Source organism: Henckelia pumila, chromosome 4, assembly GCF_033568475.1.
Source record: "Henckelia pumila isolate YLH828 chromosome 4, ASM3356847v2, whole genome shotgun sequence".
NCBI classification, from domain to species: Eukaryota; Viridiplantae; Streptophyta; class Magnoliopsida; order Lamiales; family Gesneriaceae; genus Henckelia; species Henckelia pumila.
This window is the reverse complement of record NC_133123.1, coordinates 20,350,966-20,366,199: the sequence shown is the minus strand read 5'-3', so window position 1 is coordinate 20,366,199 and position 15,234 is coordinate 20,350,966. Positions and strand designations below refer to the sequence as shown.

Below are 15,234 nucleotides of genomic sequence, written 5' to 3'. Positions count from 1 at the left end.
AATTTTTTTTTCGGGTAGACCACACACGGACCTTGGTCCGAACCCTGCATGGACCAAGGCATGGGGTCCATACGTCTTCTGGACCTGGGTCCGTGCCCAATGTTGAATTCGACAACAAAGGGATTTAAAGGCAGAGTACACCCGGACCCCTACACGGACCTTGGCACGGGGTCCGTTCCCTGTACTAAAAATTCAGAATTAAACATCGCAAAGCTGTAAACATGAGATATACAACTCTTATTCAATCTCAAACCTCATTTACATGCATTCTTATGCAACTACACAGTCATAAACACATGTAAACTACATTAATCCCTTCATCTAGGATACACAACATCAAATATAAACGAGTACTCGCAAACATATATACAAAGGTTCTTGTTTGTGTTCTAACATGTTTAACAACTCAAAAGACATGTTCTCTTGCTTAATACCCGAGTCCTCACATGCTAAAACTCTATCTCGAGCTATCCACGTCGAGTCTGACCAGCTTCTGCCCCACCTATTGCCATGCACACATACAAAACACAGCAATAGCCGGATAACTCCGGTGAGAATAAAATCCCAGTATAAATAACAAAACATGCAATATAATAAACATGAATGCAATGCATGTTTCAATGGCAGGGTATCAATTTTGATATCATACAAATATTGGTTCTTGGGATCCCGAGGAAATAAAATGTTAAACTAACACCAACTCACCCAATCGAGGTGAAGTCAAGTATTTTATTTCCTCTGACTTTGGTATAACTATAGTGAGTCTTCTGACTCTGGAAGTAACTTTACATTTCGTGCCACTCAACTACAACCCTCCAAATGTCATATGCACTCTAGGCCTTTCAGCATGCAATATAATCTGTATGCATTAAATGCTATAAAACACCTTGAACACTTAATCAAATAAACAACAAAGAAACAAAAAGCATCTAATCACATAAAGTACATAATCAAACAAGTATGTGATTGACAAGGGAATACTCGAAACAATAGCTATTTCGAGTGTTCTATCCCATCTGGAATTAACTGTCATTTATACCTTTAAATGTTGAGTCTGAAAGTACTTCAAATCTGAAAATACAATCAACAACAACATATATAAAAATCTGCTCAACTTCTCAACTCAATCTCAAGTGCAAATACTATCAAACCTTGCTTCAAATCCTTCTCGGTTCGACTCGGAGATATCGAGTTCGGCAAACTTCGATATAAAGCTGAAATGACATGTAGAGTGACTAACAAGATCAGATGCAACTCAAACCATGCTTCTTTCAATCAAAAATATCAAAGTCTTGACATTTTGCGAATCGACGGCGTAACGGCTAAAAACCGGCAATCCAAACAATATCCAAATCAATCTACCAATCCATACAAACTATAATCTTCAACAAAAAATCAATATACATACACATTCAGCAACATATCAGAATTGTAGATTTCGAATTTTACTTCTAAATTCATATAAAATCTGAACGACAGTCTTTTTTCGAACCATCTGCGAATACATAACTGGTACTAGCTCAATCACATATAGAATCCAAAATAATAACAACCCATCTTCAACATAAAAATAAAATCTGAGAAAAGTGAATGAAACTTTTACCAAAACAAAGGTCTCGGAGCGGTGATCGCAAATATATATTTATCTTGAATTTCTGACTACCGGATCCCAAGATATCGAAGCTTTTACGGACAAAAATGGCGTCTTGGAGGGTTGAAGTCGAGTTCTCTGCCTTTTCCTTTCTTTCATTCTGATTATACACGTTGGAATCAGATATATTAAAGGTAAGTTTAGATATATATTAGCCAAATTACAGTTTAGTCCCTGATCTTTTGGCTATTTGCAATTTAGTCCCCGGAAAAGCGATTTAATTCAATTTCAATCCTTATTCATTTAATAATATTAGAATTTAATTCTAAACTCTAAATATTCTCAAATTAAATATTTTCGAATTAAAATTAAATAATTCCGGGCCTTACAGTGCTCCATTTGTAATTTGTTTTATTGATGATTTTAAACTATTATTTACATGGTCTAGCATTATTTGATTTGCCGAATATTCTGCTCGTTGGTCTCTATTGCTATGAAAGTTTGGATTGCGCAAGTGGTGTTTTTTTATTGGATGGTGGTTGGAGTTGATTGTGATGGGGTACTTGCTACAATGAGTTCTAGCTCTACTAATCAACATCACCTTAGCTCGCGAATGCGATCTATAAGTAAGCCCGCCAAGATTTATTTCTCAGGCATGCGATCTAGAAGTAAGCACCGTTAGAATTTATTTCTCGGGCATGCGATCTAACAGTAAGCCCCGCCAGGATTTATTTCTCGGGCATGCCATCTAGCCGTAAGCCCCGCCTTAGGCTACATCTCGGGCGTGTAATCTAGTAGTAAGCCCCGTCTTAGCCTACATCTCGGGCGTGAAATTTAGGAGTATGCCCCGCCTTAGCCTACATCTCGAGCGTGCAATCTAGCTGTAAGCCCCGTTCCCATATACATCTTGGGCGTGCAATCTAGCAGTAAGTCTCGTCACAATATGCAGTGTAGTGACCCGAATCCAGAATTTAGGATTAATTGATAATTAATCACGTGATTATGTTTAGACTGGGTAAAACATGATTAAGGAAAGTCCAGATTGGTATTAAGAGTCCAGAAATGGATCCAAAACACTCAAAAATGGCCCAAATGATTTAAGCTACCAAGTAGGATCGGATGATCCAATATACGTTCGGACCATCAGAACTTGTAAATTTCGGAAGCTACATTGATGTTCGGAAGCTATGACGATCGGACGCTTTGATGATGCTTCAGACGTTCCGATCAGAGGCAGCCAGCTGTCATTAGGTGACATCAGCATGATTACATAAGGGATGACATCATCAAGGAAGATCGGAATCTCCAAAGTCTTGATCGGACATTCCGATGTGCTGGCAGGACGCATGGCTTGCATGCAGTGATTGGACGCTCCGATGGGCAGATCGGACGCTCCAATCGCAGTCTATAAATATGGTGTCCGAGAGCCTCATTTGTTGCTCATTTCCAACTTATTCCTCTCCCGTTCTAACTCATTTTAAGGGGCTTTGGGGACTCTTATTTCAGAGTAGGAGTTGGCAGACAGTGTCCGAAGCAGTAGCGGAGCTATTGCGGAGTTGTGCTCAAGTTGTGGGGCAGTCTCCATCAACGGACTGACAACAGACGCAGGTATGGTCCGAGTTTCCTAAAATTATTAGGGAGTATCTATTAGCTTATTTAAGGCTTTTAGAGAATGTTTAGTGATTCATGAGTATTTTACATTGTAGACTTGTAGAGTCGGATGGTAGGCTTGGAACCTAGATGGATGCTTCTAGGTCTGCCTTAGAAAGGTACATAAGTACTGACTAAGATTGCCAGCGGGTATGCATTCTTATATGTTGCATTTATGTTCCATGATTTCATGTTATTGCATGGATTTATTATGCTGCATTTGCATATCATATTGAGCCTATACATCTATAGTAGTCTGATTCTATTTTATAAGATTAAGTGATTTTAAACATGTTAGAAAATGACATATAATTTTAAAAGTGTCAAAACATGTTTAAGGGTCATTTTTTGGTGAAAATAAATGAAAAATAAGATCCGGAACATCTAAAAATGGTAGGAAAGGTTCCGGAGGTATCAGACAGTCAAAAAATAGCCAAACGAGTTCGGAAAGACCGAAGCAGTTCGGACCGTCCGAACCCAGTTTGGACCATCCGAACTCAGCAAGGCCCAGGTGTCTAAATGGCACGGACAAGTGGCCGTTCGGACCATCCGATCCCAGTTCGGACAGTTCGAACTCCCCTTCAGATTGAGGTGTAAAAATGCACTATGCACGTGTAATTCATGACCGGATCGGAGCCTCTGAACCCAGTTCGCACCGTCCGATCCCAAGCCTATAAATAGGGGACGAGGTGGCCTCATTTGATGCATTCCTACCTTTTCCTTGGCCCATGTTAGCTCTATTTTTAAGTGCTTTTGGGTACTCTCTTAAAAGTTAGCGTACAATGTCCATAGTAGCGGCCGAGCGGCGGAGCTCTGGCGAGGTATCTAGGGGTCGTAGCTAGGCTATGCCCAAGCTTTGGGGCATGCAACATCAGTGGGCTGACAACGGACGAAGGTATGACTTTGGTTCCCTATAGTAAATAGGGAGTAGGCTATAGTTTAATTAAGGCTTTTAGATCCTGTTAGGTGATGTTTGGCATGTTAGATAATGCTTGGTATTTGTGCATTGTAGTGCTGCATGGTAGACTTGGACCTAGATGAGAGCTTCTAGGATCTGCCTTAATAAAATACGGAAGTATTATTAGAGATATCCAGATTGAGTATGCATGTATTATGTGTTTGCATGGATTATGTGATTGCATGTTTTATATGCCTTTATATACAGCATGTCATGACTGTATGTTGCATACATGAGAATATTGAGCCTTTACCTTAGAGGTATCTTGTAGTAGGGTGCTCACCCTACGAGTTTGTGGATGGTTGGATACGTAAGTCTTGTGTCAGGTCACCGTGTTGGTTGGACACATGTACTAGTATCAAGTCACCATTATCTACTAGGTATATGAGCCACCTCCTGAGGCGACGACGCAACATGCTATATGCCTTGGGCCCGGTCTATGAGCTAGTTTCTTGACCTGAGTGTCTTGGTACCCAGTTCATTTGCATTCATGCTCATATAATAGTGTATACTCATACTCTCGTACTGAGCATGTTAGGCTCACTTCCGGTTGTTTTTCTGTTGGCTGGATGCCCTATTCCATGGGGCAGTTGCAGGTAGTTATCCTGGGGACATGGAGGTTAGGTGGTGACCATGGCTGGTTAGCAAGGTTGACCACTAGGTTTTGCTTACCTGACATTATTTTTATTCCGCAGTTACTCTGATTTAATTTATTGTTTAATTGCATGCTTAAGCTTCTGATTAGTAGATGATTACATTGCGGGTCACTACAACATGTTTCGAGATGAGTTAGTAGGGTCGCTCAGCCCCGTTTTAGACGGTTCATGTCGAGGGCCCCGCAGACGAACAAGTTTAGCCAAAACTGACATCTAAGGACATTCTAGATCCACGTCCATTAGGAGTGAGTGGAAGTACCCAGTGGTTTGATTCCGCGTTCGGTACTACTCATGTCCTAGGTGCCAGTCTGAGCAGTTTGGATTTGTATATCCCAGATATGGATACCTAGACATTGTATTTTGCATGCATCATATGTTTATGTTTACCCGCACTAGCGTATTGAGCTTTAGAGCTCACGTCCAGTGTTTTCTATTTTTTGTACACCCCATTCGATGGGAAAGTTGCAGGTAGTTCTTCCAGGGATTTGGGAGTGGTGACCAGCACGTGATAGCATGAGTAGCTGTTAGGATTTATTTTATTAAGTCTCATTCGATTGGGTTGTATTTATTGAATTTATTTAGTCGGTTGTATTATACCGGTACAGTATATATTTGGGTTTTCGTAGCATATCTCTGATTATGTCAAATTGCATGCTTAATTAAGCTTTAATCTATTATTAGTAGTGGATCTGGGATGAGTCGCTACATTTATTGGTATCAGAGCATGCAATAAGATTTTTGGGACATAGTGCTAAGATTATTTGGTGATCCTTGTAGGAATGATGAGACCTTAAATGTAATGATGATGAGGCAATTAGGTTGCCCGAGGACTATCATCATCGGCAGGATTTTTAGAGATTTGGCTTGTGGGATTCCAGCTAAATCGGGCATGAGAGAAGGATCGTATCTGAGACATCAAGATTTCGACTCATGTGAATCCTAGATTTGGATCGAGTACCAGACATTGGAGGCGGTGACAGAATATTGGTTAGGACACACTTGATGCTTGCGTCTATTCCGTTCAGCCATGATAACACTCATATGAAGATTCTCCACAAGCAGTTGGAGAGATCGTCATAAAGATCTTATCTCGTCCACCGGGGGATACACCATATAATAATGACGTACCTGATAGACTAGTAAGATTCTTTTATAGATCGTGGGGGAGAAGGTCTGTCAAGCATGCATGTATCGATGCTTTCGAGGTGACAGACAGGAAACTTCACGTTCAAAATCAGTAGTCAAGATGTAAAATTTCCGCATGTAATTGGGTTTAAATACTGTATCGAGTTTTGTTGTAAATAGTATTTTAGTTGTAAGTATTGAATCATCTGTATTAGTGATTCCAGAAACTTTTTGTATCATTTCAAGTTTTACTATACATCTTTCGGTGTAATTAGATTCTAGTGATTTTTTCTATTACATGGGATTGTAATAAAAATCATACATAACTGAGTTCAATGATACTTGTGTATATAAACTGGGAATTTCTTGAGGTTAATCCAGTGCTTAGTTTATTAGTGTTCGACTACAGTGACTTGCTGGAGTAATTGCATGTTTCTAGTTGATTGGTTCTAGGTGATTTTCTAGGATGACCTAGTTAGTCGATTGACTATGTTAGTGCCAAGGATGAGGTAATTCATTATGGGCATAGGTATGGTTCTATCTTGCTTTACTTAGAATAGTGGGATGTTTTGACCTTGTTAGGTTGTTGTCATGTGATGATGAGTTTCCATCAAGGCATCAGGTCGAGTAATACCTAGATTTGTGGACTGTGACCGAGACTAGACGTGAGGAGGCATGACTCTATGCCATTGTTAATCTGAGAGTTTTTCATGCTTCAGAGGTTTCCTGGAAGCCTTCGTGCTTCAGGAACGGCTGTCAGGGGAGGCTACTTAGTATAGGGATTTGGCAACAATCACAATGGGGGATGACCTTGGATTGATACCAGGTTTGGAATTGAGAGTTTAGTTATCGTCTGGCTTTTTGCCAGAGATACGGTTTGTGGATTCTGCTGTCAGAAATAATCTTGGAAGGAATTTTCTTTGACGAGTGAGTGTTCTGAGCACATATGTCGTGACCTTCGATATTGGGATATCATTAGATGGATAGATCTAGTAGGTAGCTGGGATTGCACAAGCGGTTATTTTGAGCATCGTCTGATTTAATCAGAGATACGATTGGGATTCCTGGAGACAGGATGATCCAGTTTATCGGATTGTAAATTGTTTTGGGTTTAGTTTGTCTTGATGTTCAGGTTGGGTGGACATAGACGGTTGGTAGTAAGTCCGGACTGGTGCATGATCGGTGCCAGTGGCAACTCTCAGCTATTGTGTGATTCTGTCAGAGATTGGTGTGTTGAATCCAGTGTGATTCTTACAATTCCATGTTTTTGGTATTAGAGGACTTGTGGCAGCGAGATCAGAGTTTTTGATCAAGCCATGTGAATTTTCAGTGACCAAGAATTGGCGAACAATTGTCTAAATTTGGTGTGTACTATCAGGTTAAGCGTTAACCCCAGCGGATCGACGTGGCCGATAGGTTTATTCCAATTAGTGTTGATTTTGAAGATAGTGAATCACAAGGTACTTGTGACAATATTTTAAGCTGATATGCTTAGAATTTTAGTCCTTGGTAATGCCTCAAAGCAGTAAGCGATTCACATGCATTCATGAATTCTTTAGTCGTTTAGAGATCTCTAGGAATGCAGGAGACATAACTTTTGGGTTTCTGCTGATCACAGGGAGTGGTTGCAGTTTGATTCATGTGTTCATGGTTTGTTTGATAGCTTGGTAAAGGTTACCCGTGGTAAGAACAGACGTTGGGATTTAGTAACATTTTTGGATAGTAATTCCTTGTTAGGAAGATACAGATTTTATCTGAACATTGCTTGGTATTAAAAATGGTTGAACAAAGTTTATAGAATGGGATTAAGTAGTTCCATGTTGTTAGCTGACGACAGTTTCGGGGACTGTTATCCGAATACTTTGCTTAGGTGTTTCCAGCAATAGTCGTAGAGTGTGTCGTTGAGTTGTGATCCTACGAGTGTTGTAGATTTCGACGAGCATTAGCAGGTTAGCATCAGTTGTTTGGTCGTGGGATGAGACAATGACTGAGACCTGGTTTTCGGGGTCTGGCGGGATTGTTGTCACTGATCTCCTAGTGTGTGACTGTTGTGCTATGACATTTAGATGTTAGAATCGATCGGGATCGATCTGGAAGTTAGATGGATCGCCGAAGGCATTGAGGATTTCATGTAGGATCTAGGTGAACCAGCTTTGTTCATGAAGTTAGTGATTCAAGTTGACGAGAAATTATCGTTATCCATGACAGGATAACCAGTGTTGTTCTGAATGATATCTTGAGTGACGAGATAGATGTAGATTTTTGTTACAAACTACTGATGCCGAGGATAGTGTTAGTCTATCTAAGTGTTCGGCGGGATAGTAGTGTATTTCTGAGATGACGACTTGAGCATGTTCGTCAGATTAGGATTTTGGACGATGATGTTTTTGTAGTTTGGCTAATTGACAAAGATCTTGTCATCTGTTTTGATGGTGGGAATGCTATCTATAGCAGCGAGATTTAAATATTAGGATCAGGACTGATCGTAATACTTTCGAGTATTCAGTGGATTTGCATTCATATCGCTAGAAATGTAATTTGAAGTTGTCAGATACAAAGAATGGTATGCAGCGATGTTGTCACTTTGCGAGTAAGGGGCAGGGTTTGGCCACTTCCTTTCACAAAGGCTATTTCGTTTGATAGAAGAACTTTCTCATCAAAAATTAAGGAGTAAATCAATTGAGTACTCTGAAAGAGATCTCTAGAATGGGACATCACGATTGCAAATTGCTAACGTGTTTCTAACATCTTGCGATTGGTAGCATCGGGGATACGATGTCAGTGTCATGCAAGTTAACGACACAGTGTGCATGTATTCTGTATTTTAGATGATTTTGGATGGTTTCTATCGGGGATATCGTGTGTATCTGGAGATAGTGAATGATTAGTTGCAGTTTTTGCAAGAAGTGTCATCACTAAGATTCGCCAATCAGAATTACTGTTGCAGTAAGGGTTGATATTAAGAAAGTAGTCAGGAGACTACAATAATTTCATGATATTCGAGTTAGATATCAGAGATATTTTGTGTTAATATTCAGTTAGTGGCTATTGATAAGTGCATTTTATTCACTTAATTTATATATGATTTGACTTGGATTTTGTGATGTATCGAGTGAATATTATGCGTATTTGTTGTTGTTTTTTTGAGTTGCAAGGATTTGAAGAAAAGTAGCAAGAAGAAGCGGAAAGCTGAATTACGGGACAACAAACTTCAGAAAATTATTGGAAATTTTACAAATATTCAAATCCGATCTCCACCGTTCAAATTGAATTTAGGATGTTTTAGAGTTGCTGTCCAAATTTCAGCTTGATCCGACGGCTAGAACTTAAGTTATGATTTTTACAAAACTGCTGCGCAGATGGTGAAATGGAAGAACAAGTAGCGCCCCAGCTCTAGTTTTCAAGCGCTCCAGCACCCATAAATTCATATCCTGAGCGCCCCAGTGCCGTATTTTGAGCGCTCCAGCTCTAGACATCCATCATTGAAAAATAAAATACGAAACTTGAGCGCCCAAGCGCCGAGTTATTCGCGCCCCAGCGCTGCGCAGTCCCAAAAAATATGGAAAATCTTTAATCGAGTTTTAAAAGGGATTTTATGACTTATTCTGTGGGATACGAGGGTTTAGAGAGTTTTCAGAGCATAGAGACGGCTATTGAGAGTTTTGAAGTGCACAAGAGCTCGAGAATTTGATACGAAGACAGAAGACGGCGGCATCCGGCTACAGAAAAGCTTAATTTTATTTCGTTCTAGTTTTTCTTTAAACTCTATTTTTCTAGTTTGATGGATTATTTGAAGAACAAGTTTTGTTTGATCTTTGAATTTGTTATGAACTAATTTCTTAGTCTAGAGGTAGACGGATCTTGACTGGAAACCATGATTGAGATATTTTGATTTATATATTTGAATTCTTCGCACAGTTTATTTGTGTTTTCCTGATTTTAATGCTTTCACTTTACTGGCCATAGATTGAATAATATTTTATTTAGAATCTATCACTCGAGAGAGGAGATTTTGAATACGACATAGGAAAATACATCTTTGGTGTTTATATTGTTCGAGAGGCATATAACTCCATAGAAGTCATTAGAAGAATTTTTGTGCTATTTACCGGATTTAATAATTGAACTTTGATAGAGATATTGAGTTTGTTATTGAATACGAATTTCTGCTTGACACTCGAGAGAGGTAGTAGAAAATAATAGAGATTCTTGGCTAATAAACTAGAAGAATTGATAATTGAACAATCATTAGAAATAAATTGTGGTGAACAGTCAAGTAAAGTCGAACCTCTAGCATTCTTCGCTTATTGAATTTTTCTCTCGTGAACTCGTGGTTATTTAGTTTTGTTTCTTGCAAATTTTAGTTTTATAAAAATCAAACCATTTTCGTAGCTCTACATAGGATTATGATTTTATTAGTTGCAAATATTTGATATAATATCATTTATTCATTCTCCGTGGGATCGACTTGGATTTAATTCCTATATTATAACTTGACATTGTGCGCTTGCGAGCAAAAAACACGCAACAAGTTTTTGGCGCCGTTGCCTGGGAATGAATTTTATTTGATTTATATTAAATTGTGCTAATTGGTCTTAATTTTGATTTAGAGCATTTTATTTTATTTTGTTGGTTCTAATTTTAAATCTTTCCTGTCTATGCAGTTTATGCGAAAAAGCCAAAGTTACGACTCACTGCTCTTTGATCCGGAAATCGAGAAAACTGCTAAAGCTTTGAGAAAAGCTAGAAGAGAAGAGTTGCAACAAATGGCTGAAGAAAGGGAAAGAGCTGTCAATAATGCTCCGGTGCCGATCAAAGATCACTTTCGACCAGTGATCAATACTCATTATTCTGGGATAGCTCGGCAGAACATCACGGAAAATAATTTTGAGTCGAAGCCAGCTCTGATTAATATGGTGCAGCAGAATCAGTTCAGGGGTACAGCTACTGAAGATCCAAATCTGCATCTGCGTACTTTTCTGGAGATTGCTGACACAGTGAAGATTCATGGTGTTACTGAGGACACCATCAGACTACGATTGTTCACATTCTCTCTTAGGGACAATGCTCGTAGTTGGTTGCAGTCACTACCTCTTGGGAGTATCACTACATGGGAAGACATGACATCCAAATTTCTGGCTAAGTACTTTCCTCCTGCCAAGTCTGCCCAGCTGAAAATTGAGATCACTACTTTCAAACAGCAAGATTTTGAGCAGCTTTATGAAGCTTGGGAGCGGTACAAGGAGTTGCTTAGGAAGTGTCCAAACCATAATTTTCCGGATTGGGAACAAATTGAGTTATTGTACAATGGTTTGAATGACCCAACGAGGATTTCTGTGGATGCTGCAGCTGGAGGTTCAATATTTTCTAAATTTCTTGAACAGGCTTATGAAATTCTTGAGCAAATGACTGTTAACAGTTATCAGTGGCCAAGTGAGAAATCTGTAATAAGGAAGTCTGCTGGAATTCATGAGGTTGATGCATTCACTGCTTTGACTGCTTAGATGGCTACTATTTCTACACAATTGGCTGCACTGACCAAAGGCAATCAAGTTTCTATTAAGACAACATCGCTGGAGACTACCGTAAATTCTGCTGATGGATTTGAGAGTGTGGAGCAAGCTCAATATGTGAACAACAGAAATTACAACAACTATCAAGGTAATCCTGTACCCAATCAATATCACCCTAGTCTGCGTAATGATGAAAATTTTTCTTATGCTAACAATAATAATGTGTTGAATCCTCCTCCGGGATACAATACAAATAAGGGTGAGGGTAAGCCTCCTTTGGAGGATGTTGTTACTGCTTTTGTGCAGGAATCGAGCAAGAGGATGGCGAGGACTGAGACTCGCCTTGACAACTTAGAGACGTATGTGGCCAACATGGGTGCTGTATTGCAATCCATGGAGACTAGCATTGGGCAGTTGGCAAACGCACTGAAAGATAATAACAGAGGCCAATTCCCAAGTAATACTGAGGTGAATCCCAAGGAGCAGTGTAATGCTATCACGTTGAGGAGTGGGAAGCAGGTGGATAATGAAGAGGGCAAATATGAGAGCAAGACGTTTGAAAAAGTTGCAGTTGAAGAGAAGAAGGTTGAGGAGAAAGAGTCTGAACCTGAGCATAAAACGATGTACAAACCTCCTCTTCCATACCCCCAAAGGTTCAAGAAGAAGGCAGTGGACGAGCAGTACGCAAAATTCTTGGAGATTTTCAAGAAGATACATATCAATATCCCTTTTGCCGATGCTTTGGCACAAATGCTGAATTATGCGAAGTTTATTAAAGATGTGATGTCCAAGAAAAGGAGGCTGCAAGAGAATGAGGTGGTGCGTTTAACTGAAGAATGTAGTGCTGTTCTTCAAAAGAAGATGCCACAAAAGCTGAAGGATCCAGGGAGTTTTACTATTCCTTGCACTATTGGTTCTTCTTATTTTAATAATGCACTTTGCGATCTAGGAGCTAGAATTAATCTGATGCCTTTGTCTATTTTCAGGAGCTTAGGACATGGCGACGTGAAGGCCATAATGATCGCATTGCAGCTAGCTGATAGATCTATAACATATCCGCTTGGAATCATTGAAGATGTTTTGGTAAAAGTAGATAAATTTATTTTTCCAGCGGATTTTGTTGTGCTAGATATGGAGGAGGATGCAAATATGCCACTAATATTGGGGAGACCTTTCTTGGCCACTGCTGATGCCAAGATTGAGGTGAAGAATGGTGAGTTGTCGATGGGTGTGGACGGAGAAAGATTTATTTTTAACATATTCAAGAAATCAAGTAATCCACCCATCGAGGAATTATTCAAGATTGAGCGAGTTGTGAAGCTGGATGGTCATCCCAAACTTGTTCATGAGGTAGATTCAAAGAAGAATGATCCGAAGGTGCCAAAGAAAAAGAAGAAAACGAAGAAGAAATCAAAGTTTAAAAAGGTTGTTGAATATATTTGGAGGGTGAAAGCGAAAGGGAAGACCCTCAACAAAACGGAACCGGACTAGAATTGGAATAAAGTCGGGCTATGGACTATAAACTAAGCGCTTCTTGGGAGGCAACCCAAGTTAGTTGTTTTTTGCGTTTTTTTTATTTTCTTTTAGTTGTTTTTGTTTTTATTTTTATCATGAGGAAACTAGACATTAATAATGATTTTGAATTGTGTAGGTTAAAAAGTATGGAGCTGAAAGAGTTTAGAAGCCACTCCTGATGAAGAGTTTTGAGTGATTAAGATGGTGCTGAGTACTGATGCTTGGTGCCTAAGGTATGTGTCCCTTGTTTTTAATGAATACTGTACATTGAGGACAATGCACAATTTAAGTTTGGGGGGGGGGGGGTGTTTAAAAATTGTGAAAATTTGAAATTTTTTATGAGTTAGTTGGAGTTAAAGGCATGATGTTGTAATTGTGTTGGCCTATGATGAAAATAAATTTTGTGTGCTGAAAAAGTTTATGTTAGCTATATTTAATCTTGAGTTCTCACATTTATGCATGAATGCCATGATTTTCGATACTCCTAGCAATTAGAAAAAATTATGTGGATTAGAGGATTTGATTCTTAACTCTTGTGATTTTTATTTGAAACTGAGGTAGATTTTTAAGATCACAGAAGTGATTTAGGCATTTTTTTCCGAATCTATTGAGTTTTTTTAGCCATTCTATATTCATGAAAAATCTAAAACAAATTGAGTAGCTAAAAAGTTTAAAGAAAAGTAATGACGGAGAAAATAAGTTGGGAGGCCTTAAAAAAAAAGGATTGAAATTCTAGTCCAAATACAAGGCATAAAGATGGAGATGTATGGAGTAGCAGAAAGCCAAGACTAATGTCTGGCAATGCAAATAAAAAATTTTTAGCTACTCATAATCCTGCACAAATTGAAAATATTCAATTCTCTTTGCTTTACGTCACGAGTCCTTGTTTACATTGATATATATGGATGCTTATCTCCTGCTGATTATACTTGAGCCTAATGTTAACCGAAAATGTCCTGTTGATCTGTGTGAGTAAAAGTTGAACTTGGTTGAGAGTATTTTGAAACTTGAGGGCGGAGTTAATGATTTTATGAAGCTTACGGATTGCATGATTTTACCAAAAGTTAAGTGGGTAGATGAGATTGGCAAATCACACACTCACGAAAACTCTTGAAAAAATTAGCCGACATGTGTAATGAATCTTGGAATGTATAAATTCGGAGGTCGACTATATTGCTCATTACTGTTTTGCTCGGGACTAGCAAAAGTCTAAGTTTGGGGGGATTTGATAAGTGCATTTTATTCACTTAATTTATATATGATTTGACTTGGATTTTGTGATGTATCGAGTGAATATTATGTGTATTTGTTATTGTTTTTGTGAGTTGCAAGAATTTGAAGAAAAGTAGCAAGAAGAAGCGGAAAGCCGAATTACGGGACAACAAACTTCAGAAATACTGGGAATGTTACAATCATTCAAATCCGATCTCCACCGTCCAAATTGAAGTTTAGGATGTTTTAAAGTTGCTATCAAAATTTTAGTTTGATCCGACGGTTAGAACTTAAATTATGATTTTTACAAAACTGCTGCGCAGATGGTGAAATGGAAGAACAAGTAGCGCCCCAGCTCTAGTTTTCCAGCGCTCCAGCGCCAGTAAATTCATGTCTCGAGCGCCCCAGCGTCGTCTGGTGAGCGCTCAAGCGCTAGATGTCCGTCATTGAAAAATAAAATACGAAACTGGAGCGCCCCAGCGCCGCGTTATTAGCGCTCCAGCGCTGCGCAGTCTCCAAAAATATGGAAAGTCTTTAATCGAGTTTTAAAAGGGATTTTATGACTTATTCTGTGGGATACGAGGGTTTAGAGAGTTTTCAGAGCATAAAGACGACTATTGAGAGTTTTGAAGTGCACAAGAGCTCGAGAATTTGATACGAAGAGAGAAAACGGCGGCATCCGGCTACGGAAAAGCTTAATTTTACTTCGTTCTAGTTTTTCTTTAAACTCTATTTTTCTAGTTTGATGGATTATTTGAAGAACAAGTTTTGTTTGATCTTTGAATTTGTTATGAACTAATTTCTTAGTCTAGAGGTAGACGGATCTTGACTAGAAACCATGATTGAGATATTTTGATTTATATATTTGAATTCTTTGCACAGTTTATTTGTGTTTTCATGATTTTAATGCTTTCAATTTACTGGCCATTGATTGAATGATATTTTATTTAGAATCTGTCACTCGAGAGAGGAGATTTTGAATACGACATAGGAAAATACATCTTTGGTGTTTAT

The 15,234-nt window shown here is 38.8% G+C and overlaps 1 non-coding gene across 1 annotated transcript; it reads right to left on the bottom strand.

Moving 5' to 3' along the window:
- Positions 1-11,149: 11,149 nt before the first annotated feature.
- LOC140869975 (small nucleolar RNA R71) lies at positions 11,150-11,255 on the bottom strand. The gene has a single exon (XR_012146961.1). It is a non-coding gene; the product is annotated as a small nucleolar RNA R71 (small nucleolar RNA).
- Positions 11,256-15,234: the final 3,979 nt, after the last annotated feature.